The 26,988-nt window shown below is 44.0% G+C and overlaps 1 long non-coding RNA gene across 6 annotated transcripts in view; it reads right to left on the bottom strand.

Annotated features, from left to right (window-relative positions):
* Positions 1 to 26,709, bottom strand: part of LOC128080369 (uncharacterized) — a 32,853-nt gene extending 6,144 nt beyond the window's left edge. For 2 of the 6 annotated variants that reach the window (XR_008206628.1, XR_008206644.1), the window contains exons 1-5: positions 26,076 to 26,708; positions 24,748 to 24,931; positions 17,149 to 17,303; positions 10,554 to 10,776; positions 529 to 4,357 (exon numbers count right to left, since the gene is read on the bottom strand). This is a non-coding gene — a long non-coding RNA (uncharacterized LOC128080369). Of the gene's footprint in view, positions 1 to 528; positions 4,358 to 10,553; positions 10,777 to 12,419; positions 12,574 to 17,148; positions 17,304 to 24,747; positions 24,932 to 26,075 lie in introns of all 6 variants that reach the window. The other 4 variants (XR_008206636.1, XR_008206634.1, XR_008206642.1 and 1 more) reach the window with 4 other exon arrangements.
* Positions 26,710 to 26,988: the final 279 nt, after the last annotated feature.

The following is a 26,988-nucleotide window of genomic DNA, read 5'->3' as shown; positions in this document are numbered from 1 at the left end:
TGCAATAAAGATTTATGAAACACCATTTAGTACTTCTTTCTGGTTGAGTAATTAAACAAACAGAATATCAGCACTAAACGGTGTGAGACAGATGAGACACCATGAGCCATATACAGCCCAGAGCCAGGATGTCCATGTCCCTCAATCCTAAAACAGTCATCTGTGTTTGCAAGGAATTTTGGAAATCACTTAGAGAAGATACCAATACTGGATCTCTTAGTGGCATAAACATCACACCTCTCTGCTGTGTATACATTCACACACAATTTTGTTATGCCCCCCAAAATGAGTGACTTGTATAGTTAAGTGACAGCAAACTATCCTCCAATTCCTTCCCCCTGACCACTGTCTGGGAGACTAATTTTTATTGCCATTGAAATCAATTTGAGCTTTATGACTAACCTCACTGGAGCCAGGATGCAAGCAGCTAATGGTCTGCTGACAATAGCTGGGAACTGGTGCAAGTCAGAGCAGAAATATTTAATGCCTTGTGACTTTGCGAATATTTCATTTGCACTGTCAGCTTACCTGGCAAAGGGGATTTCAGGTGTGGAGGCATTAATTCCTCTTCAGATATCCAGTTTTCCCCCTTAAGTACAGAATCACAGCATGGCTGAGGTGGGAAGCGACCTCTGGCCCAACCCCTGCTCAAACAGCAAGCTGTCCCGTGTCCAAGAGCCACATCCAAGTGGCTTTTGAGCAACTTGAAGGAAGAAGACTCCACAGCCTCCCTGGGCAACCTGCGCTAGTGAAAAACAGTAAGTCCTAAGTGGAAGGCATCAAACATCTTCAGGAGGCTGAGCGTGCACTATACAAAATTAGCTAATACAGATGGAAGAGCAGAAAGGCTGAGGGCACATCTGAGCCTCTGCAGGGGCAGAGCAGACCCAATGTGTTACCTGCGCTATCTGCCTCCACCATCTTCATCCCTGCACCTCAACAACGAGGGATATTTCACAGTCACACTTCTTTGAAAGTAGGGGCTGGCGGGAAGAGCTGTGCTGCTAAGGCATGTGGTGTTTGCCCACACTGCTCCCCTCCTGCTGGGGCCTCAAGCTGTAATTATTCCAGGTTACCGTTGGACTTTCCAGTTGGAAACTCGTGCTGTTTCCATTCCTTTCCCATCTTTCAGAGGTGCTTTTGCCTAAAAAGTAGTCCATCTGCAGAAATCAGCATCTGCAGAAAGAGTCATCTTGGGTGCCATTCTAGAAAGGGCTCCATTTGACATAGTTTATACAGAAGATCCCTTTAAATAGTAAAACTTTCGCACATTTGTATTCAGAGCTGTTACGATTTTATTTTTGAAGGGAATGTAGGTGTTCGTGAGCAGTGGGTGGGAGACTGACAGCACTAGACCAGAGCTCGCCATTGCAGAACAACTGCTGCATAGCCTACTATACTGCAAACCTCTGTGATGTAGACACAAAGGTTTGAGATAGGCTGTCCTTCTCAAGCCTGTTACTGTCCCTGTGCCTGTTCTCTCCTTGTGCTCAAAGGGAATCAGCTGCTAAGATGGCCTGTGTGTGTGCACTTGCAGGAGCAGACACAAGATTACCAGGCCTTCCAGACAGTAATTACTTTTAAGCTTTAGCACTGCATTTGGATTTTGCACTCCAGTGCCAAAGAAGTAGCTTTCTGTGCAACGTCACACTCACTTAACCACACGCCTGGGTCTGTTTTTTCTTTATTTGTCAACTGTTTGTTCTTAAAAATGAACAGCTCAAACTCTGATGCAAGAGCTCTTACCAGCTTTCTGAGGGCTGGTACATACGCATGCTGGTCTCTTCAAGAAACCACCCTTGATATGCAGTTTTCCATAACTGAGGTAGCTTATGCCTCTCAGCATCATTTAATGGGGACTCTGCAAGGAATCACACTGATCCTTTCTCCCACTCCACCCCACTCAGAAACACAATGTGGAAAAAAACCCCAAACAACACAAACAACACCTCCAGGACAGAACCCCTCTGAACACTTAAAACCCTCTTTTAGTTCTTACCTGATTCCACACATGATAAGGTCAGTGGTGGTGCCAGCACAGTGTAGATACTTCCTCTTTCTTCAGCTGAGCTAGGTAAATTACTAAATTGAGTTCACACATTTTCCTCCAAGACTATAAAGAAATTTCCTTCATGCTATTTCTCTGGATCTTCCAGCTAATGTGCTTCAGATTTTGGTTCAAGTTATTCAGAAGAATTCTTTAGCCTATATTTTATTCCCTGGGTTCCTTTGAATAATTTAGGGTCAGACTACTGGCTGTAGTCGTGTACAGAGAACTCTGAGCTGCAAGCCCAAATACCAGAGCTAAGATGCTCCGAATTCTGACCTTGCAGAGAAATTCTGCCTCTGCACAAAATAACAGTCTCTTGCTGTGAGATCATCTAAGGCTTCTTGTTCATTCTCTAGATTTTATGGTAGGATCTTTTGTGATGAGTTGCAGCTCTGCCCTCCCTTCTTTCACGTTTTGAAGCACTTTTGCTGTAATCACTCCTCTGAAGCACCAATCTTTCCTTTGAGAATTTGGGTTAAAGTGACTGAAGGGAGTGACAACAAAGGAGTGATTGTCATCAGGTCCCAAGGATTTGATATGCTGTTGGTTATACAATGCATTTGGACAGCCCAAGTTGTGTGCCAGATTAATATTTGATGTCATTGGACTTGACTGGCTGTAAAGAAAGAAGCTGGAGACAGTGTTGGGAAAATGGCCATCTCCCTTTCACCGAGGAGCTGGTGCTCATGGAAGTTGACAGCCTGACAGCCCAATCTCCCATCCACCCATACACTCTAGCCGGCGCAAGCCGTGAGCTGTGGCAATGCAAGTTTTCCCATATTTAATCACTGGTAGGTGAAATTATGCTTGTCACCCCTATGTATCATGTTTATCTTACCAGAAACAGCTTTGCTTAGTGTGTATTTTATCATTATTTCCTAAGTCATTAAATTACACTTATAGTACTGATGTTTTATCTGTCCTTACTGCATATGTGTGGGACGCCTCTGTGTAGTCCATGAAGGTATGTGGTCACTTGATATGCTCAGAAATCGTACATTCACTCACATATGTCTTAAACAAGTAGAAGTAAATTTTGGGCTGTATCATTAGAGATGTCGTAAATGGTCAGGTTTTGTTTGTCTTCTGATCCTTTATCTTAACTTATCCAAAATACTGCTAGGCTAATGAGGCCCATGTGACAGTGGTACTTCATTTAAAAAGGGGGAAAAAAAAAAAAGTCTTGTGGCACACGGATATTAAAAAAATAAATCAAATAAAACTTGGCGTTGTAAATGGAAATCAATGGACTGCAAAATTGTATTTGTTCTAGCTGGATAGAGTACTTGCTGAGTTCCAAGCTGTCTGTCCCCTGCTGAGGAGAGGCAGGGTCTGCTCTATGTGTAGCGCAATTGCAAAGCTATTGTGTATAAACCTGCACCTCTCCATATTCAATGCAATTTATACCTTAAAAAAATAATAATTAATTTTACAACATCTCAGGAGACGCATATATTAGTTCTCTTTTACGGACAGCATGAAATGAGACTGGATATTTTGCCCAAAGCAAGTCCCTGTTAGGGTTGAAATTTTTGGCTCCTGGTCTTATCCTCGGGAAATTTGACTATGCCTGTCCTAAAATTCTTTCAGTATCTATGAACTGCAGACAGCATAATATCTGAATAATAATACTAGGTATAGTGTTGCTCTGTAATTCCACGTGACTTCTGGCTCACACTGACTTCTAGCTCATGTGGACATGTCACCAAGGACAGTGTTGCTTCTCAGCAGTGCTACACTCAACTTGGCTGCTTTTCTACAAGTCTGGTTCTTGATCTTTTGATAAATCCTAAGAAAACCATATATGACATGGAACTCTGCTAAACTGAAATAATGGAATATCACCACGTAGAATAAATAAAAATATTTCTATTATAAGCAGCTGATTACCGCTATGTCTAAAATATTTGGTTTTTGTCTTCTTCCCTATTCTGTAATTTTGATAACGATGACTATTCGTATTAGGCCTATAAACAACTAGTGTTTCTTGTATGTCCTCATTGACTTATGATGCATGTATTTACCATACAAAAGGTAACTTCTTCAAAGAATTGTTATTACATGAAACGGCATTGCTCCAAAACCATCCAATACACTTTTCCCAGGATTTCTATGTGTACAGTCTTGAGAACCCAAGTATTTCATTCTGCAAAGACTGGGTTTTGAAGTTTACCATCCTGAGGAAGGAAAGCCAACCAAACATACTTTGAGGGCCTAAAGAAGACTTTTTCAGGATGGAGGATGTACAACTGGACAGGAAGACTGGCAACCAGGATAACACCTGCCAGCTCTGCAACAGGATGAAAGCTAAAATGGAAGAGAGAGGTAAAATTAGCACATCTAATTCTTTGAAGTTTCATCAGGTGATACTTGACATTAGAATAATGCAGTAAAGGATTATTAGAGCAAAATGCTGTGCTGTCAAAGAACCTGGATGCTACCAGGACTGTCCTACCAAGGAGTCCTGTCCTCTAAAACCGTTCTTTGAAAATGTTAACCATATGGAGTATGCTATGCAAAGCAGTTATCAAAAAATAGATACCAGCTCTGTCCTTGATATTAAATAGGATCATTTGGATTACTGCAATCAAATATGAAAAAATAGCATTCATTATGAATGTGAATTTACATCCCTTCAACTGTAGAAATTATCAGGAGAATATCTCATTTAAAATTAGCATTATTTAAGTAAGTCTTAAAAATTAAATTGATTGGAGAATAATAGCCTATCCAGACCTTTGGTGCCTTGAACTCCTGCCTGCGTTTACTGCCAAAGTCTATAGTAAGAACTTTTTTCCTCAGAAGTATACAGAACATTATTCTTTTTAGCCCAGATCAGTTACACAGCCCAGATCTTGGGGCAGGAGTTATTTTTGGGGTGGTCCCTTTTGGGTGAGAAGGCTGATGGAGTCAGGTAGTTCTTTAAATGAACACCCTTGATTAACAAAAAATGCACAAAGCCTTTTTTCCTTGAACATTTAAAACAAAGGTCAAAGAAAAAGTGGGAGTTTCATTTGCAATTACAATTGTCTTTAGCTTGGAAAGAACTCTGCCCAAAATCCCATTCTTAGCCTTAGAGGTCACACTCCTGCAGGTTCCCCTAGCTAGGTCTCAGCCTTCCTGGCTCTCTGTCTTGTTTCTGTCCCTCTTCTATCCCACAAGGAATTACTGTATTCAGGTTGATCTCTGCCTTAATGGGAATGCTAGCCCCTAGCCAAACCACCCTGCTGCTGGGTTCAGATTCCTGAAAAGCCTTGGGGAGCACCAAATATTTCTGTTATACGTCAACAAAAGAATGCTTAATTATTCTGTTCTCATCCAGACCCAGCCCACTGGATATGATGCTGAGTACTTTCTGAAAACCCCTGAACTCAGTCATTTCAAAGGCTGCCCCACCACTACTGTTTCCTTAAAGCTGGGGCCCAGGAATACGTCAGCCCAGCATCAGGTGCTCCCCATCACTTTGTACAACCTGCTGGTGTGTCCAGATGCTGGATGTTTTTCGGAGTGAATGGTACTAGGCCATGGGCAGCAGTCTGGGACTTGACTTTGCTGCTCATGCTGGTATCCTGGCTACAAACTAGCATCATCTGTGATGGCTTTTCCTGTGTGGATTTCCTGACATGCTTAATGAGACTTACAGTGGAAACGGTGTCAAATGGGAACCTACTTTATGGCTCCTTAAACCTGGGCTCTTTCCTTCCCAGACACCATCTGCCATGAACTTGTCCACTGAACACTGTCATTCCTATGTCATACTGCCCAGGCTGGGGGGCACAAAGCTCTTCACTAGTCCATGGTCTACAGTAGAATTTATTATATTTTCAGAGGTTTTCAAGAGGGAAATATGCACTTTCGTGCTTAAAAAAAGGACAAGTTATCTGCAAAGTATGGACAAGTTCTGGCAGTCAGCACGACATGTTCATAGATTATGTGCTGAAGGAAAGGCAGATCATTTCTTAGGGATCATAATCCTTATAGTCCTTTTTGGTTCTGTGTTTTCTAGTTCGTGTTTCTTGTCAGTTGGCCAACTGATTTTCCTTCTGTTTCAGAGGAAATGTGCTAAATGGCAGATCCCAGGATGGTCACTCGACTGACATTTTATGTTAGGCTAAAACATGTGATCTTTGACCCTGACAAAAGCAAAAGTCAGCCACACGTACACAATATGTATGTATACACAGAGTGTGGAAAAAGAAAAGGTAAGAGACTAAGCCACACCACCACAAAAGTTATAAGTAACCAAGCAGAACAAAGGTCTGCCCTTAAATGCTAAAGATAAGTGTAACACTTTTTATGGCTGATAACATGCCTTGCCCCATTGTTAGGCTGAGAACTTTTTACAGCTGAGCAAAAGATAACAACCAGCTTTTATGTGGCATGCCTTGTAAAATAATAACTAACAAGAAAGTGCTCTGCAAAGAAGGCCTGTATTGTTATCTCCATGTCTCAGAAAGGAAACCTGAGCAGCAGAGGGAACTTGCTTAAGGTGCCTTACAGGTGCAGGTGACTTTCCGTGTTCCAGCACAGATATCAGAAACAAAGATGGAGAAGCCAGCCTTGCTTTGTTGGGCAGCTGAATGCACTGCCCTGCTTACAGCAAGTATCTCTGGAATGCTACAGGCATTGGCTCCACTCCACAGGCTGCTCTGCGGGCACTGTAGCAGCCAGTCTGGGGCTGTGCTGGAGGCAGAACTGGTGGAGCAGCCCTGCACCATCAGCTGGGTGGGAAACTGCAGCGCTTTGTCTGCTTCTGAAAGTGGGACACCAGCCATGCTGGGAGGGCAGGAGGCTAAGGAAGGGCAGGGTAGAAAGGCAGCCAGGAGAGAGGATTTACTGAGGCTGTCACTGCTCGGGGATGCTGGCTGGTCTGGCGACCCGCATGCCCCTGAGAAGCAGTGATGGCATCCACTGCCTCCACTGGATTGCTTGCCCTCCATCCTGCATGTGCAGAGAAGGAACAACCTCTATAATAACTCATTAACCCAAATTGCCTCCTGTTCTTATCTAGCTCTGCCACTGAGGCGTAGCAACAGCTCTCCAGGAAGCCTTGGAGTGCCCAGTGAAGGGCCTTCATGTGGCTCCCTGGGCCCACCAGACACCCTCCAGCAACATGCTGCCGTGGAACTGAGCAGCTCAGCAACCAGAGCTCGAGTACACAGCTCACCCTCTGAGAAGGTTCTTTCATTTGACACCGGCTTATCCTGCTTGAATGATGAGCTGCAGTTTCCACATTAAATCCCAGCACCTTTCACTGCAGCAGCCCTTGGCCTGCCTTCAGCTCTGTAGTGGGTGAGCTAAGAGCAAACCGTCTGCCCGTGTGGATGTATGGAGCAGAATGTGCATCTATACGTTGTCATGGAGATGCCATGGGATACATCCTCGGGTTTTGCTGGTTGGGCTTTTTCTGTATCACGCGTTTGTGCAGAAATGAGGCTTTTACTAAAATACAGTATCCAAGATTTTCTGGAGCATAAGTGGAATGTAGATCTGTGTCAGATCAGATGAGGTCACTTCATTTGTGATCACTTGCACGGGTCTTACTTTTTATTTTCCACTTACACTGCCCCTGATCACATATGCACATAGCATCAGCAGTTTAGAGAATTAAACAAGTCCGAAATAGTGGAGGGGGGAGAGAAGCAGGCCATATGCTTCAATAGTAACAATTCAAAGATGCAAGATGAGGTGCAGGATACAGTGGATTTTGCAAATACAGTGGACTTGAAATAATCGATGGGGAATTGCCCTTAGGAGCTAACTTGAGATATGTGAAATCTCTGTAATTTTCCTATATTACCTCATGTGTTAAGGTAAGCAGTTTTATTGTTCGTGTCCATCTGATCTTCTGTTTTTCCTTAGTAATAGTCTCACAAATATAGTAACAGATATTTTCAGTGAAACAGGGCCTTCAGAAAAAGAGTCATTAAAAAGGAGAAAGAATTATCGATTTCTAAATTATACCTTGTCCATAAAAGACAAATCACTTGGCCAGTGAAGATCACATTCCCAATATGTGTAAGCAGTCAAGGACTGCAATCAGAGGGGCCGAGGCCCTGTCTACCCGATAATTACATAACCAGAAGCTAACTCCAGAAGACAGCACCATCTCACAGCCTGCAGACCATCTTCAATCTAAGCACTGTTATAAAAATATCACCTTAGTCTTTCTACATAATGTGCTTCTGATACAAGCTTTCCTGTGTACCCACAGCTAAACCTCTACCCAAGCTCTCATCTAAGTGTGCTAGATTTTTTTTCTAATTGTGCTTGGAAATGATCATCAGTTGTTGGCCTCTTTCTGAAGTTATTCAGATCTGAGATTACTCTGGAGAACCTGCTGCATTTTCATAGCACTGCTGCTGCAGGTCCGCCAACCAAGAAAAGCTCCCCTGTGCCTGTTGACATGAATAATCCCCAGCATTTTTAATACAGGCTGTCTTCGCCAGTTGGCTGACACTTGTGCTATGCCATGAATAAAAGCTATTTGATGACAGATGAAAAATGGATGTGAAACACTTGCTGCTATATTTCCTGTGCTGCATGGGAGCTGCTCCCTATTGTTTGTCATGTGCAGGAATGTTAAGATGCTAAAAGCAACTTGAATGCAGACAATGATGACATGAGAGTGCAAGGCAGTAAAGAAAACAAGACCCCATACCTATTCTAATAGCCTGCATCTTGCATATATTCCTCGAACAGCTTTAAGTATAAGTTCAAAAATGTGTGTTTTAATGGCTTTACCTAGCCAAAGTGTGCCCTCAAATCAGCACAGAAAAGATTCCCCTTGTTACCTGGCTGGAGACAGTTTAGTTTTACCAGGGAAGAAGATGGGGATTCAGGGTAGATTGGACAGAATGAGAGAGGGAATGTCTGGCTAATGGAAGACAGGAGATGGACCCAGCTGCCAGATGAGCATGAAGAAGAAAGGAGCGTTGAACCATCCAAGAACAAGATAAAATGAGCAGGAAAGAGGAAGGACTGAGAAACAGAGGCAGGAGAAGAAGGGGGAGGAGCAAGTTCAAAGATTAAATTATGGGGGGCCTCAGAGGGGAGATTTGGAGGTTTCACTGGAGATGAGATGCTGGTGGGCCAATGTGTCACGGCTGTGGAATACTTAGCAGGAGCTTCCAGGCAAAGTGACGGAAGAAAGTGTAAGGAGAGGAGGGAGGACGAGCTACTGCAGCACAAACTGCTGTGACACGGGCAGGAGTGTTCTGAAGATGGGCAGCAAAGGAAAGGCAGGCTATAATGAAGGTTTAAGACATCCTAACACCTTTGGAAACAAAGCTTACAGATGACCCCCTGAAGCCTTTTCATATGAAGAAAGCAAAATATGCCCAAGTTTTAAAGGACTATCAGGAAGAGAGCGCGCATCATGTACTAAGCAGACAACAATCCTAAGAAACCATATCCAGTGGAACGCAAAAGACATCAAGAAAATGATCATTCTCTACCATTCACTTGACTGCAGGCCACGTTGATCCTTGCTCTGGGTTTTGCATTCATTGAGAAGGATCAATAAGCAGACTTATAATCAACTCTGAGCTTTCTCTCCCACTTCAGTCTCCGCCAGGGCTCTCTGGAGAGCCTCCCTCCTCTCCCTTATCGTCAGCTCAGAGCTGGAGCTGGCAAAGCACACCTGCCGCAATGACTCGCTGCTCACAGCCCTGTGCCTCCAATATAAAGTTTCAAGCACCCGATATTAGTATGACGCAGGTGAGCTCTGCAGCATCTGTACACAGACCCGGGTTTTGCAGAGCCTTCAGCTGCTGCAGGGCACCTCAGGGCCAAGCAGTGCTGCTATAGTTGAGGGCTCAAACGAGGGGAGGTGGGATCGTGGCACTTCATAGCCAGCTCTGCAGCAGTAAGGCCTCTTTTCTCTGGCAAATGGCTGAGCCAAGAAGCAGTATGACCACAGCAGCATGAGAAACAGAGAAAGAAAAAAAGAATTTCTTTTCCTCTAACAGCAAAAAAATAGTGTGTGTGAGCACATATAGTGTCCGGGTGATTGCAAGGCAAGACACAGTGACAGCATGATGGCATAATTTCCAGATGACATATCAAGCAAAAATGCTTTGGAAAGCTCTGCTAGCCAGATCAGCTTTGGAGATGTGTGACTAACAGCAATGGGCCATAATAATTATTTTTTAAATGTCACTTTAAGCACAGTTTTCTCCTGATTATCACTAGAGCACATTTCTGGCACAAAGTGCCTTTGTACAGTATATCTTCATAGTATGTGAAGCTAGCACTCAGCTCTAGGCAAGGATGGTAAAAAACAGTATATCATTTTGCTCTTGCAAGGGAGAATCTAACAATTTGGCCATCTGCTGCATTCCACAGCAGTGACAGCTCATGCTTGTGTTTGGTGCTAGAGCTGGGGCTGGCGATGCAAGAGCAGCCCTTCCTCCCCACCCTCCTCCAGACTTAGCAGCTATACCCATCCCCATTGTGCCATTGCTCCTCTTGTGCCCTTCCCACTACCAATTTCCCTTCTCACCTGAAGGTGGGTGAACTGTCGTGCTGCCTTGCTGCATCTCCCTGCAGCTGGTCTCCGCTCCTCTTGGTTTGCCCAGCCTTGCTCTGCCATTGCCCACTGCTCAAGGTGGGGATGCTGTAGCTCTAGGTCACTGGTTGCACAATGTTCATTCCCATGTCATGGCAAATGGCCAGTGAGAAGAGAGCTGCTCCTGCCTGTCCTCATGCAGCTTGAGTCTTCAAGCCTATTTCAAAGAAGAATGAGAAAGCAATTATTTGGCTGCACTGATTTCAGCCTCCCTGCATTCATTATGAGGGGACCTGATAAAATGACATCTCTGCAAGTAACTGCACCCAGGCTCAGAGATATCCACTCTTCTTTGAAATGCAGTGGTCAGCTATGATGGCAAGGAGCTTGCCACAGCTGGGCTGAACCTTTAATGTCCCTGCTTGATCAGCAGTTGGACCAGATTGACCCAGAGTTCCCTGCAGCCCAGCTTTTCTCAGAGCCACAGCAGAGTAAATCCACTGCGGTGCTCCTCAGCCCTGGGCACATCCAGCTCCTGCTGCAAGCTCCTTGTACAGCACAAGTAGATAGCATGCCCACCAGGCTGCCACGGTGCTGCAGGCCCTCCCTTGCCTTTCCCACCCTGCATCTAAGCACACTGATGTGCATCAGGCACTCTCCTGTTCCTCTTACCCTCTTACCAAAAGACAGCTCCTACCTGCTGCTGGGGGCAGTGTGCCTGACTCACAAGGACTAGCTTTCTTTTAAAAAAGATGGATGTTTCTGAAGGTCACCATTTTTACAGCTTTAACATTCATAATCCTGTGATCCTGCAATAGTTACGTTCAGCATCTGAGTTACCACAGTGCACAAATTGTATTTGTGGTATCCTCAGAGGCCGAGTGCCAAGCTGGGAGCAGATAAACACATTGCACACGGCTTACGAGGCACAGAGGCGCAGAGCAGCCCCGTGCTCTCCGACACAGCAATTTGCCTTCTTGTGGCACATGAAACATATCAGCATGTGCTCATCGGGAACCAAAGACCCAAGCACAGGAAGGCAGACTTGGGGCTTAGCTTCACAACCAATTTTCCTCTGGTAGCTCTGTAGAAAGCTAAATATTCATGCACACTAAATAACACTTGTTTCTTTAAGAGGGTTTGCTCTCCTAGCGCTAATCTCTGCTGAATTGCTGAGTTCAGTGGGATGCATTCACCTGTGGGGTTTAGCGCAAGGGTCTCAGCATCCTGCATGCAGGCTGCTTTTGGCTCTCTATCCTGAGCAGGGATCTGGAGCCTGGGAGATGGTCGGGTCGATGGAGACGATGCTCAGTGCTCGTCATGGGGAAGAGGACGCGCGTGCTGCCAGGCAACGGCTCTGCAGCGCCCGTGCCAATGGCTGCAAACACCTCTGCAGAGGCAGGTCTGCAGCACGAGCATCCAACCCGGTCTGCTCACTGCCTGGGGGCCTGTAGGCACATCCCTGCCAGGAAGGGAGATTGAACTGTGCCCCTCATGCCTGCAGGGAGCAGGGCAGAGAGGACAAGCCCCTTTTGGAGTCTGGGCAGGGCTCTGGGGGTCTCAGTGCTAGCATCAGCCAATGCTGCTCAGTGGCAGCTGAGAAATAAAGCCCTTGCCCCACTGTTTATATTAGGGTGGGGAGGAATGGCAATTCAGGCACATGGGCTCCAGAGGGATGTCTGATGTTCTGGTCTTCATCTGGGTCTTTAATTGCCATCCCCAGGCTCTGCTGCAATCTGCCATACACAGCTTGGTAAAGGAGGATAGAACAGATTTTAATCACAACAGATATGCATATGTACATGCATTCACATATACCTATGCATGAAAAATTCATTCAATGGGATTAGGTACAATTACCTTAGGATGTGCAAAGCAGCAGTGCCATCCACAGCAAGCGTTCCCTTTGCTTACTCTTTTCAATGAACTACTTTGATTTCTCCAGTCCCTCATTCCATGAATATTCTTCCAAAAGCAGTGCAGTGGTCTGCCTACTCAGTTTCCAGAAGTTTGCCTGCAGTGGTAGTTAGGTCTTTACTACTTGATATCGCCCGAGGAAATGTTTGTAAAGATTCTTATTCAGCTTTTATTTTACAGCTAGGGGCAGATGCTATGGAATAAATTTCTTTCCGTCCTGCTTTGTCCTTCCTGGGCAGGATTTGGCCACAAGTACAGAAGAGAGACAGAAGTTATTGTGAGACGTGCAGATGACATGCACTCTCGACACTCAGCACAGCTCAGACCCTACAAATACCAATGTGAGGTGAGAGCAGGTGAAGAGAAGGGCGAGGCCAGATAATTTATTGCAGCTCCCCCTGCGGGAGTTACAGATAAATCTCAAGGGATAAAATAATGTTTGCGGAAGAAGTTTGCTGCTGGGGGATAAGAATTGCGTCTCCTCCTGGTCCCAGGAGCAATTCCACTGTGGGGACAGAAGCTCTGCAGCAGTAGCACAGCACCATTCTGAAGCAGTGTTTGTCCCCGAAGCCCCCTCCCTTTCCCACTGAATTCCATCACTTGGGCTGTGGCAGGAGGGCAGCAGGGCTGCAGGCAAGCACCCCACCCATCAGCTGGCTTTTTGGAGTGCTGATGCCCCTGTTTAAGGGGAACACCACAAAGGACTACTGCTAGGAGGTTTGGAGCAAGGGCTTAGACACCTGCCTCAATGTCCCATCAGTCCAGATGAAAGCCAGGGCTGAGCCCCAGGGCTCTGAGTCAGCTGGGTCCCGCTGTGGTGACAGGGAGGGCTGCCAGCTGCCGGCCAGCCTGGGCACCGCTGTCCCAGCACAGTGAGAGCACCTGAGTGTGACAGCCAGCACGCTGCTCTCCTATGCGTAATTTGCTGCGATCGTGTTATAAATCAAGATGAGACTGCTAAAATTACATATGACCTCATTTGATAGATTATCTAATAAGGAATTTGCTAATGCAGTTTATCACTTAAAAAGCCATATGACTGTTAAGGATGAGTACTTTGCTGCAGCACATTTAAACCTAATTGTCAGAGGAGAAAAGCAAGCAGATTTCAGAGGTGAGTTAGAAGAGCATCCTTATGAGGATGATGTCTTCACTAAATCAGTGGTGCAATGCAGCAAGCAGGGTGGAAAGGAGTCTCCTCTGGATAAAGGTACAGAAAGCTGCTAGATGAGACCGGCTGTGGGAGCATTCTGCATGCAGCACTGATCGGGAGAGCCTTCCTGCCTGTAAATATCCGTACCCCAACGGCATGCTTGATTTTATTGTTTGACCTAATGCTATCTTTTGTCATTATAACATTTCAGTTCTGCTTTCCTGTCTTGCAAGTAGATCGAAAATCTCTGGTAGATTGAAAGGAGTTCTGTGCCCAGACCTCCAGCTCTAACTAGCTATTCTGGTTATTGTGCTTGTCAGAATGAAAAGAGTAATTGTTTTGCTGCTATATGTTACCATCCAATATTTTTGTTCTTCCAGTCCTGTGACTCATTTAAAAATACTGAACATCGCTTCCACATACACAAACAGAACTATAAAGCAGCTCAAGCCAATGAAACAAAGCTCGTTTCGCAGGTTTGTTAACCAAGTGTTCTGTTCCAATCCTTGATTTATGATTAATATAGATGCCTTTTTATTTCTTGACGATTTTATAAAGCTCATTGTGGGGTCTGAATGCCTGCATACATTCCCTGGTTGGATGATACCGTTCAAAGCCTCCGAGAAAAACATTAAACCTGCTCACAACTCTCTCCGCGTGTGGGGAGGGGGAGGTGTTAGAAAAGTGACGATTTTGAGCTCCATTTTAGGCTTGGGCAGAATGAGGTGGAGACGTGAAAGAGCTCACAAAAGGCCACACAGAAAATCGATAGCAGAGCCAGGGCTAAAGCTCCTGACTTCCCTGATCCCCACTTCGTCTCCTGGCTCCCAAGAGCAAAACCAGCAAATGTCCCCTTCCTATCCCCTGAGCACACCCTGCTTCATTTGCAACCCTCTGAAGGTGGAGCTTGTTCTTTCTCAGGGGAAATCATGTTTTATGGCAGGAATGGGGAAGTTGGACATTGCTTTACAGGTAATAGGATGTGATCGTTGGCAGAATAAGGGAGAAGGTAAATTTTGCAGTGTGCTACTGAGTCAAAATGGTAGGTGAACCCTGTATTGACTTAAGTGAACAACTGCTGATTTGGGATTGTACAAGAGCTGCCGGTGTCACAAGAACAGCAAAACTACCCACAAAACATTGCAAATGCCAGGGACAGTGACCAAGCGAGCTGAAGGAGTATATTTTAGTAGAGTCATACACTGGAAACATGCAAGGAAACCCCCTGTGACATTTGCATCGAGGCCCACCTGACCACTGTTACGCCTCAATTAGTAATGCAGTCCCAAGAGAGTAGTTGGGCCTGCTTCTTGGAGAACTGGAGTCTGTGTTTCTGCATGAACATGCCAATGTGTGCATGCATCTGGCTGGAATCATTTGCCTGCAGAAGTGGAGAACAGAAAGTAAAGGAAACATCACTGGCCTCACAGAATAGCCCTGTTCTAATCCAGAGAGGCCATGTGAGGGCTGAGCACAGCTGTGCCACATCAGTGCTTGGGGTTTCCCCCCCAACACTAGCTGATGCAAACTGAGTCAGTGGATTTTACATTGAAAACACATCTCTACAGCAAGCTGGGCTCACTTACCCTGCACTGTCAAATAATGCCAGTGATAATCCTCAGTCACAGTTGACATAGACAAAAATGTCACAAGCCCTCACAAGTCATTCCATGAGCCATCCAGCCTCTTGAGCTCTTACCACCACCAAGATAAGATCTAGATAAGATATGATGATAAGCCTCATTCAAGACCAAGGGAAAACCAAGAAAACCAGGAAAGGTCACCAGGTTGTGGCTTTTAAGTATAATCATCGAATCACAGAATCATTAGAGTTGGAAAAGACCTCTAAGATCACCAACCGTTCTCCTTCTGCCAATACTGCCCACTGTACTGTGTCCCTTAGTACAACATCTTCCTCTTCCTTAAAACACCTCCAGGGCCACTGACATAAAATCTCCCCTGAGCCTCCTCTACCCCAGACTGAACAATCCCAGTTCCTTCAGCTGCTTCCCATAATACTCACGTTTTTCCCCCCAAAACACAGCCATTCAAAATAGACGTTTTTCATTCCTTCCAGGCAGTAAGCTCTACCATGTAACTGCAGGCACTGTGTTTGGCCATATGGTTAGTAATGCACTATGAAGCTATACATGTTATAAAAATAGTACTTAGTCAAATTATTCTTAAAACGTCACTTATAGGGCAAAAAATATCCTCTAGAAACAGACTGTAAAATTACACTTTGAGGTTGCTATCTGGCACAACAGTTAAATTCTCCTGCTGTGCAAATCAGGAGGTGGACTGCTTTGAAAACAGGAGGTAAACATTCCTAGAAGGACAGAACCAGAAGGTGTGGCAGTGAGTTTCTGCTGATCAGCAGCTCAAGACCTCTCAGAACAGCTGAGGGTGCACAGGAGAGCAAGGCCTGTACCTGAGGGCCACATTCTGCTCTCCTAAAAGACAGAAATCCCACCCCATCATACGTCCTCTGAGATCATCTGGGAGATCTGCAGCTGAGTCACCATTAAATAGCAATGCAGAAATTTCCAAGACTGTGAGCAGCAAAGTTTTACAGACATCCTATTATGTTCAGCTTACGCAATGTGAGTGCTTAGCTGCTCAGATAATACAGTTATAGAGCTTTGTGGAATTAAAAAAAGGAAACGCTTCCTTCAGTTAGTAGTATGGCAGGAATGGAATTGCAGTGCTCCAGAAATAAAGTCAGTGCCACTTTTTTCCAGGCTTTATCAGATATTTCCAAGAGGGACTTGCTGCAGCAAAGATGACACCTCAGCTCCTATAGTCGTGACATAATTTATACTGAACTTTGGCTTTTCAAAGCATTATCTTGCTTTTGGAAATAGAAGCCTCTGGTGACTCAGAGGTACAAAAGAGCAATGGTCAAGGTTCAAGCAGCAGTCTAAAGACATTTGTTTTCTTCCTGCTGAACTGCAAGACTTGCTTTAACTTCTGCTTAAATTCTTACTTCTGTTTGTACACAGCACCAGCATTTTGCAAAAGACAGGCAACTCCTATCTCCATCTTCCCTAAAGATAAACATGAGCCTTGCACAAGCATCTGCAGCAAGAAACTGCAGCTAATATGGTGGAGTAATGGCAGAAACATGTTATACCTAGAAACATTCTTTGCTCAGAAATTTTTGAGCTTATCTATGTTACATAAAATACCAAGGAGTTCAATATTCCACTGGCTTAAGTCACAGCTTTATCAAAGCAAGTGGAATTATGCTGATTTGTATTAGATGACCATGTATTTGAGAAACATCTTTTGGCGCAGGTGGCTGATGGACTCCAGTGGGGCTCTCCAGGGGAAGATAAAGGCAGCAGTAGGAAATGAGCCCTATACAAAGTAATATGCTATGCTTTAGTGAGAAGCGTGCAGGGTGAAAAATGCACCCTGTGTATGTACAAGATACAGCGTATCCCCAATAAAATAACAACAGCTCATGATCCAGATGCAGCATATGCACACACATAGACAACACAAATTAGTGCTTACTCCAGATGTGTTTCTTCCACGTGGCTTCTGGTGACTTCCTCTGCTTTCTTTTCTGAAGTAGCATCTTTGGTGTCTCAGACTCCAAGTGGGTCATCTAAGGGCTCTTTTTCCAGCACTGCTGTACTTGGAGAGATGTGATTTATCCGAAAGGCAGGCTATGCAAACAAACATACAATAAACTTATGCAGTTTCAAATTTTTTCCACTCCGGAGATTCTTCCACCACTGCCTGACCCTTTGGTGCAAAACGCACCAGCAGCCTCAAAGCTGGTATGTAAACTTAACATGCCAGACAGGGGGAATGCTAAGGGCATCCATAGTCACACAGTTTCCATGATGGGAAGTGACTGTATTCATGCGAGAGTGGAAAACTTGGTGTACCAGCAGCCAGATCATTTGCTGTGGAATAACTCATTCACTATTGAGCAATGACTACATGGTGCAACTTCCCCTGGGCTCACAGCTGCCACTATCAAAAGCAGGGCTGAAAAGAGCAAGGAATTGTAGCAGAAGGACTCACACTCCCTGCTGCCACAAAGCAGGCCTGAGTTCCAACCAAACACTAGCTATTAAAAATTGGCTCACGACAACATCAGCATTTCCTCTGTGGAGTCTCATGCCCAAGGGATGAGAGATATGGTGCCAAGCCATCTTGCTTATTGACAAGAAAAGTCCGCCAGTTCTCTGCAGTAATAGTAATAAAAAGGTCACTACCAGCAATGCTGCTATCCCATTGCTTTGAAACCGATGCTCAGGACTATTACTTTTTGTCTTTATTTATTACCAAGCATTATTGCTTGGCAGGCAAAACTCTTGGACTGTGATGTGTACCGATCCTTCCAGCATCTAGGTTTTCACAGTGATATTAATACTCAAGAGTACTGGAACAGATCTAAGATAAATATCCTAGTGTCCTCTCTGCTGAGTCCTACACATCAGCCACTGAGTTCAGATGGAGAAACATTCGGTGTTCCAGAACAGGATGGAGAACAGCCAAGGGAGCTTTCTGTATGCAAACGGAACAGAATACAAACCAAAGCTGCTCTTTGGGCCTGCTATCCTGCAACACACACTGTTTGACTTCACACCCACAGCCCGCAGCCCCTTCTCTCCTACACTTGCACAGATGCAAGGCACCACCTCGCGTCCCAGTGCTGCAAAGTGGCTGGGTTGGGTTGCTGCAGCATTAACAGGGCCAGAATGAAGATAGGCAGGACAAATAGGAGCAGAGCAGGTGCCACATCCCAAGGAACAGTGCAGCAAACCTCCCTGAGAGGAGCAGCAGGCTCTGTTGTTCAGCATGCTTCCAGCTGATCGCCATCCCCCCCTGCTGCTCCCAGAGCAAGGTGTTCCCCAGGTGCTATGACTTACCCCTCCCAGGCATCAGGCCTGTGCACCCATGTGAGGACAGCTGGGTGTTTCATGCTGAAGCAGCCGAAGAATATATTCAAGAATCTTTGATAAAAGCTACAATTTTATGCACCATAGAGCATCCATCAAGGAAATGCGCGGAGCTAGTGCCACAAAATAATTACATGTGCAGAGTCCATTGTAAACACAGCTTTTGTGTGCATCAGCACAGCTGGGGACAGTGTTTAAAAATATAATTATGTAGTGCATTTTATGTAGTCCGTGAGCCATTCAAGTGATACCATCAGTTCAGCAAAATTACATGCAGCAGTTCTGTGTCTATTGGCCCGAGCAAAGAAACATTTTTCAAGAGCATTATTTTTTTTTCCTGCTATGAAATAGATTTGTCTCTGATGCTTACGGGGAAGTTGTGTCTCTGTCATTGGCCACTTTCTCTTCTTCTTTCACCAATGAAGGAGAAAGAAATGGGGAGTTATTTTTGGCCCTGCAACAGACTCCAGCATCTAAATCAGTTAGTCCTGCAACCACTTGGGGTGGTGGTGTTGGTTCCCTTTTAATGGCTTCACAGAGAAGGAATTTGTGATGTTTGACTGCTAGCAAAAGGAAACAAAGCAGCTGTCATTGGATAGAAGGGCAAAACAAGGTTAAGACACTGTGTAATGAAGCAGGGTCTGGCCTTTAACACTGAATCAGTGTGCAGCAAACGATGAGCCCTGGCCAGATCAGCACAGAAGCTATTACTCAGCCATACATATGCTACAGCATAGTGGGTGATCTCCATCATAGCAGCTTTGCAGCTATGCTTATTTCTGACCCTCCCACTGTTTATTTTATCCTTGTAAAGCTTGTATCATATTAGCTGCAGAAAACATACAGGAAGCTTTCTTTTCCTTCTCATATAACTGCAGCTGCAGCTGAGTTGAGATGATGCAACAGTAAAATTCTGAGACAGTGCTTAACCACTGCTGCTAAACGGCAGTAGCAGCATGCACGCTTACCTGAGACAAAAATAGAGCTTTATAGATATTATCTGAAGGCCATTTTAAGGCCCCAACGCTTTCACTGCTTTGTAGACAGTAGCTTATGTGTGTTGGCCAAATCCCACCTGCAAAAATTACGTTTGACCTACCAAAATCTACACCAAAAAAGCAGATGGCTTTTGCTTTTAAGACCATTAAAAAAATCTGTACCTAGTTTTATAATACGAGATTCACAGGTGGGAGTAGTGAGATAGCTTCTGCTGCTAGTCAGGAGCCGCTTGGCACAGAAATAGGACTTGATGCTGATTTCTAAATATGGGATCTGAAAGCTGCAAAGAGATTTCCTCTTCTCTGTTAGCTGCTGGGCCAGGTGTGGCATACTGGATTGCACAAAAAGGAGAACATGGACCAAATTTCAGGCATCTGTATTCTTGCTCCATGCTCATTCTGCTCCTCCCTAAGAATATTGCGTTTCTTTTTTCTTAGTGGAACAGCGTTGATTGGAAGACAGAAGACACAGCCTGCCGTGGCAGAGCCTACTAAAGTGGGAGCCGTGCACTGAGACCTCATTAGGATGATCAGCAGTGTTCAATAGAACAGCAGAGCAGCTGAAAGTTCAGCACGGACATGTTTCTAAAGGGAAGTAAATACAACAGAGCTGTTTGAAAAATAGCAGAATTGCCATATATTTGTCTCCAGAGCTACTAAATGATTTAGGTCCTTCCTTCCCCACTGACATCTCTGTAAAATACATTTTGAAGATGTAGCTCTTTGTGCTCTCTGGCGGAGTCTGCATGCATTATCTAGATAAAGACTTGCATAGTGCATGCCACCTATGATTCACAAGGGAAGCTGAACAGCCATCATTCCTTTGCCTTCAATGCACAGACTGCTGACAAAGAGGTACGCTGGTGACCATATGTCAGGTCAGCTTACACAAGGAAAATGCGTATATGTATTCAGGCTTCCATATATACGTAAGCGTATAAATACGCAGTGTATGGATACCGAGTAGAATTTTTATATGGCATTAGGGAAGACTGGCACTGGGGAGATCAAGGTAGATAAATGGCATCTATAATTAAACTTGAGGAAAAGCAAACCTCTGCATTTTTAATTGCACTCAGAAGCAGAATTTTTGGAGAGAAATTTATCAACTGAAAACAATTGCTTCTTTGCAGCACGGAGGTACGTGGTGCAGTCAGTCAAAATGAAACTGTTACTGCTTCCTACCATGTAGACAAATGGAAGGTATAAACAAGCAGCACTTTTAATTCAACTTGCTAAGCAGAACTGGTCAGTAGCCCACTAAGAAATACTACACTGTGTGGTATCAGCATTGAATGTGGGAGTTTTGTGGCGGCTGAGTTGGTTTTCTCCCTCTAAAATGGAACATTTTATGTTCTCATGGGAATTTGTGATTGTCAGCTCAAATGTGTTTGTTGCTCTGAAACAGGATGCATTTAACACCGTTCCTGTGTATAGGGAGCTGGATTTTCAAAAGCACATTGCTGAACAAATACTTTGATACGGATATACGTCTGCAGTTTGCTTATGCAGAAGGCAGTAACTTTGAAAGTCTGGCTCAAGAAGTATCTCTATAACAGGTGAAGACCAAATTCTTCTTCATCTATCTTATCCAACCCAAGTGAAATGGTATCTCTAAGACAAGGTGACAGATTTACAGTCTTGGACCCTACAATGCTATACTAATTAACGTGTTTCTTTTGAAACATAGTAGAGTTCTGTCAGCAGATGTGACATGGGGAAGAGGCAGGAACGGACAGGCAATGGAACTTCCTCAGGATCACATAACAGATTGGTAGAGGAATTCACAGCAGAGCTCCTGACTTGTGTGTCACACATTACTAATTGCACCTCAGGTCCAAACTGCTCATGGTATGCTTTTCTGTACAAATATCACAACGCTGCTCTAACACAGCAGCATCAAAGAATGTGCTCACTGGACATTTGTTATACAGATATGTTTTAAAGTTCTTAAAACAAAATTTACTTGAAGAGATATGATCTATGCAAGTGGATTCAACGCAGACATTTGGATCAAATGCTAACAGAAAAAAATTGATTGAGAAAAACACTTGTCAGTAGAAACTATTTTCGACAACCAGAAGGAATCTTCAAGAATAAAAATGTAAATAATTCACTGAAGTATTTTCTAGGTGAAGCCTAGCCGTGAATTTTGAGGCAAAAATGTGCAGGCACCATACTGATGTCCTAGAAATAAAGGAACAATGCCACTTCTACCTTTACCAGCAAAAGGATCCCAGCATTGACATTTAGAGCGGGGAAAATAAAAGTTAAAAACAGAGGGAATCTTTCAGTCTGTGTCTGCAGATACTCCTGAACAGCCACAATGAGGTTAGTGCCAGATATATTCATTAGTTAGCAGATTTACCTAGCTGTATCCACAACTCTCATTCCTTGAAACCAATCTATCATTCTTAAAATATGGTACATATGTGAAACTGTTACCTCTTCCAAAACAGACAACTGCCCTGGCACTGCAGAGTAAGTGCAGTGCAGAGTAAGTAATACTGCAGGGTAAACAGTGGGTTTTGGTAACATGTTCAAAAGAATATTGTAAGAAGAACCGTCAACCCTACGACCTTAAATTCCTACAATGCTCTTCTTTAATCCCTCATACTAATGTTATTTATCCAGTGTTAATTAAGGACTCAGTTTAAAAGTGGTTTCTAATTTCAGGTGCCTCACTTAAGTCACCCAACTGTTAGAAATATGGCACACCAAACTCCAGCTGAAATAATGGAAGCAGTGGGCAGTGTGTACATAATCCCATCTCATTCCCTGCAGTCACAGTAATAGCATCCCCGCTCTTCTAAACACTGCAGCTAAGCCAACATAGCTACTCAAACTGTATTTCCTTTCAAACTGGGAGTTAGGAAAGCATTGGATATTTGGAGAACATGCATCCACGATATAATTTTCTAGGTAAGAAGATATCAACATATAGATTTCTTGAAGAAAAAAATGCCACCCAAAATACCATAGCCACATTGTTAAAGAGAACAGGAAACATGAAACAAACTGAACCTGTAATGATGTCTTGGTGCTGTGCAGTTGCAGATACTAATCATCTTCACAGTTCAATTTCTCATCTACTTCCGTGCTCGTGAAATGGAAAGTTGAGAACATGGCTAACTTGACTGGCAGATAGAACAGGTAGATGGCAGTTTTGAACTGGGAAACTACAGAAGAGATTCAGCCTTCAGAACAGTAAGAAGGTGCCATGATGACCCTCAAACACCTCTGCTCATCAGGATGGTTCCTGCTACTTGCTATGCATGACAACAAGAGAAGTGGTGCTATGTCCTCTTCTCATCAACAAGGGTAACAACAAAACAAATTATTTAAGGAGTGTGTGATGAGTATCATTACCTAAGAGCACTGAATGTTTTTTTCACCATGGAAATTGTGTAGGTAGATGTGGAAGAAGTTCCAGAGAAGTGCCTACCTGCTGTAATGTCCCAAGTTTTTATGGCTGTTTGCCAACACCTAGATCCAATTTTGGGTACCCTTTCAAGGCTCATGCAGTTGAGAACTTGGTCTGTTATAGATTCACGGAGTTTAAGTCAAGCAAGGACTATTACATCCTAATGCACATATCACTGCTCTTTTAATTTCATTCAGGAACTCTGTATAGAACAAAACAACTATTAAATAAATTTGATATAAATATTTATATTAATGTTTGGTATTAATATTAATATTAATGATATTAATATTTGATATTAAATAAAGTTGATATAATCTGTCTTTTCAAAAGTTATTCAGTATTACCTTAAGGAAGGGTATATCAAAAGTTACTAGGAAGTTTTTCTTTAGCAACATCACCTCAACCTCTAAGCCAAATTTCTGGTTTGAGTGTGCTTAGCCTCAAGTTCCAGATAGTTGAGCTGCTCTCCACCACTTTGCCACACATTCTTGAGCCATTCAAGATATTATTTTTTTTGTGTGTGTGTGACAAGTACAGTATTACCATGAAATAACTTTATACTAAGTAAACAACTCTTGTCTTCCTTTTAAAACTAAATAGAGAGATTCCAGGCTACTATAATCTGTTTGTGGCTTTCAGCACAACTGTTAGAAATACCCGAGCAACCAATGTATCAGTCATAAACACTCAACGTTATGTTGGTGTTTGATTTTTACATGCAAATATAGAAATAGAGAAGGAGGAAAAAGTGTGTGTGCCCTAATCAGCAAGTCAGCAACATCACAAGAGACATCATTCAGGTTTAGACTTCATCTGTCTTACTTTGTTTACCTAAGTTCAAACTTTACCTTGTAGCACCATAGGAAAAAAAAAACCAACAAACAAGGGAAAACATTGCATTTCCATATCTGAACAAAGATTTTAGATCCCTTGTGTTGTCCATGGGACTGCTTAGCTGCTGCACAGAACAGCATTCAGACAAAGGCTGTGGCTGCAGCAGTGTAAGGAGCACAGCCAGGCCACAGATGCACCCCGCAGGCTGGCTAGAGGGGTGGCTGGGCAGCAGCATGCGTCCCACTGCCAAGAGTGAACTGGGACTGCTTCCATGCAGCCCTTCTGTGGGTCACCTGTTTTGAGCTGGAACAGAGTGCTGATATTTGGGCTTTGGGCTGTGGCTATTCAAGGACTGAGTTCATGTTTGCTAAGCTGTTAATTACTGCGCAGGACTTAGTGTAATACCAATGACACAGCAAGAACTACAAGAAAGTGAAGAAAGTCTTCACTTTCTCATTCTCCACCAGTACCAAGGGGACTGTAAACCACTTCTTACTTGACATTATTCTGTCTTGAAAAGAGGTAACCATCCTAGGAACGGCAGATAGTTGAAAGAAAGGCAATTTCCAATTACTACACTGGGTAAAAGCCAGAGATCAGATTCAATTACATTGCACTTTGCAATTTACAATCTGTTGGTGCTCATTCCAGCAGAGGCTTGTTAAATGCTCTCTCACTGGAGACCTTCAAAATATGCTTACCTGCTGAAAAAGAAGAGGTTCTCAGCCCCCATCCTCACCATAACTTATGCCATCAAAATCCAGGCCAGACCCCAGCCTCCACTTAAGCAAGAGCTGCACATGGCTGAGCTCTCTCTCTCTACAGAAACTTCATGGGTTACAGAGCAATACCGGTGGGAGACCAAATTTGAAACGCAAATTCATCAGAATGCACAATTCTATCATTTAGATTCCGACAGGCACACTGGCCTACTACTTACATGCTTCTAAATCTAATACTTGAATGTCTTCCTTCAGTTTTCCTTTTTTGAGAATCACACTCTTGCAGCTTCACAGTGTAGTTGCTATTGCTGCCACACATCAAATCTCCAACTTGCAAAATCCAAAGGACCATAGACGTAGTGAGATATGCAGGAAGGTGTCCATTCAAGCCTCTTCTCATATCTGCAATGCAAATTATCCCTTAGGTTTGCCACTATAAGGAGCAAGCAGCAGTGCTTGCTTTTGGCTCTCTGTAGCAAATAGTGTAACTATGATATATGGATCGACTGAAGACACCAACACAAGATTCCAACGACGTGATGGCTCAGGAAAAATGTGAGGTGACCTATGACCTGTCACAACTAAGCAAATTCAGTGCGTACCATCAAGAATGCTAACAAAAATATTTGAGAGAATGGAAAACGATTACATTTTTACACTCATCCCAGAACTGAATTCAACCCATTCACGGATCTACTCCTTTCCCCTTCCTGCACATTTACTTGTGCAGACCTTGTCAAACACCAGAAAACATGCAAGAGAGGAACACCAACAGAAATAGCAGAACACATCTCTTAGTATTTAAAGATGAGACTCATTTCCAACAACAAAATCACCAGAAACAACGAATAGATCTTCTAACAAGGCAGATCAAAATGATCTAAACATTATTTGGGGGACTAGATATCAAAAAGAGTAATTTCCATCAAATCTTGGCCATTAATAACGGTAGAGTGTGAAATCAGAACACGCATCAATGGGCCACTGACCTTATATTGTGGTTATTTAAACTACTGTGTAATGGAGCAGCATACCATGAAAAAATGCAGTTCAAAGTGGGCAGCTGCCACTGTAGATATAGATTTCAGCCTCTCATTCATTTTGTGTGTTCAATTCACATCTACTTCTTTCGAAAGTTGTGACTTCTTTGCTCCCCTTTCTGCATTTCATTTTTAATGCTTGCCTTGCTGGGTGCCAGTAAGTTTTCATTTCTGTTTTACTGCGTGGTTTGGTGGAAACTAAAGATACCTATCTGCTATTGTTCCTGCTAATAATGAACTACGTTACTAGTAACACGGGCTAAAGGGTCTTTGTATCATCAGAGCAATTTCAGAGAAAAGCATGGAGTCAAGCTCAGGTTGCATACATTACTCCAAAGTCACAGGAGGAACCAGGTCATGTAGCAGACGGCAATCTAAAACCTAGATTTGAACAGGTGTCAGTTGACCCTCCTGCCATGAAAAATGATCAGACACAGCACCCGAGGAGGATGAGTGGAACGTATCCTGAATGAGCTGTGAGAGCCCCAGTGCTCGCAGATGCTTACCAGCGCTGTGCTCCTCCCTCTGCAGCCGTCGGGAAGCACAGCTGCAGCATGTGGGTTGCATCCAGTGAGAGGTTCTGCCCCTAAGCAGTGGTGCTGAGGAAGTTCTGAAGAGGAGGAGGAGAAGCTGACTTTGGCAGCCTTGAGGAAAATCCCAAGGCAGTCCCGAGGTTAAACAAGGGGAAATCTGGGAGTCAGGCAGACTTGGAAATGCAGCAGCTGCATTATCTATGAAATGGAAGTCACGTGTTGATTCTGAGCTGCGAGTGTCATAGGGAAAAGGAGCCAAAGGGAGCTTTGGAGCTGCACGTTCCGAGCTAAACAAACTAAATGCTAACAGAAGGCACTGACATGAAATTGGCGTTTACAAGGAAGAACTTTCCCTTCCTCCCCCAGCCAGGCAGCCAGCCAGGCTGAGCACCAATGCCCAAAGGTCAGGCACCACTCCTCAGCCTCATTGGTTACCAGGATCTCTTCTGGAAACAAACGCTTTCACACCACCATTGGGCGTGTTACTAAGGGTTGCTGAGAGCTACGTTTCAATTAATGTGAGGTAATAAACACTGTGGTTCTGGGCAGCATTGGAATGACAGCTATCTCGAGTGGCAGCAGGTCATTACCCCATTCCTAGCAGGCAGGCAGCTACTGCTGGCTTTCCCCACCTGAAAGGGGACCAAGGGGCATGCACACATCACTGTGCCTGCACTGTATGAGGCTTTTGGATAAACTGAGTACTGTGGTTCCCACGATTATCAGCTCAGCACCACTACTACAGCCCTATATAAAATGTAATCATAGAATTGTTGGGGTTGGAAGGGACCTCTGGAGATTGAGTTCAGACCCTACTAAAGCGGTTCTCTACAGCAGGTTGCACAGGTCCAGCATGTTTTGAGGATCTCCAGAGAAGGAGACTCCA

This window comes from Tympanuchus pallidicinctus, unplaced genomic scaffold (genome assembly GCF_026119805.1).
Source record: "Tympanuchus pallidicinctus isolate F22 unplaced genomic scaffold, pur_lepc_1.0 scaffold1, whole genome shotgun sequence".
NCBI classification, from domain to species: Eukaryota; Metazoa; Chordata; class Aves; order Galliformes; family Phasianidae; genus Tympanuchus; species Tympanuchus pallidicinctus.
The sequence above is the reverse complement of the archived record's forward strand: the minus strand, read 5'-3'. Positions and strand labels throughout refer to the sequence as shown.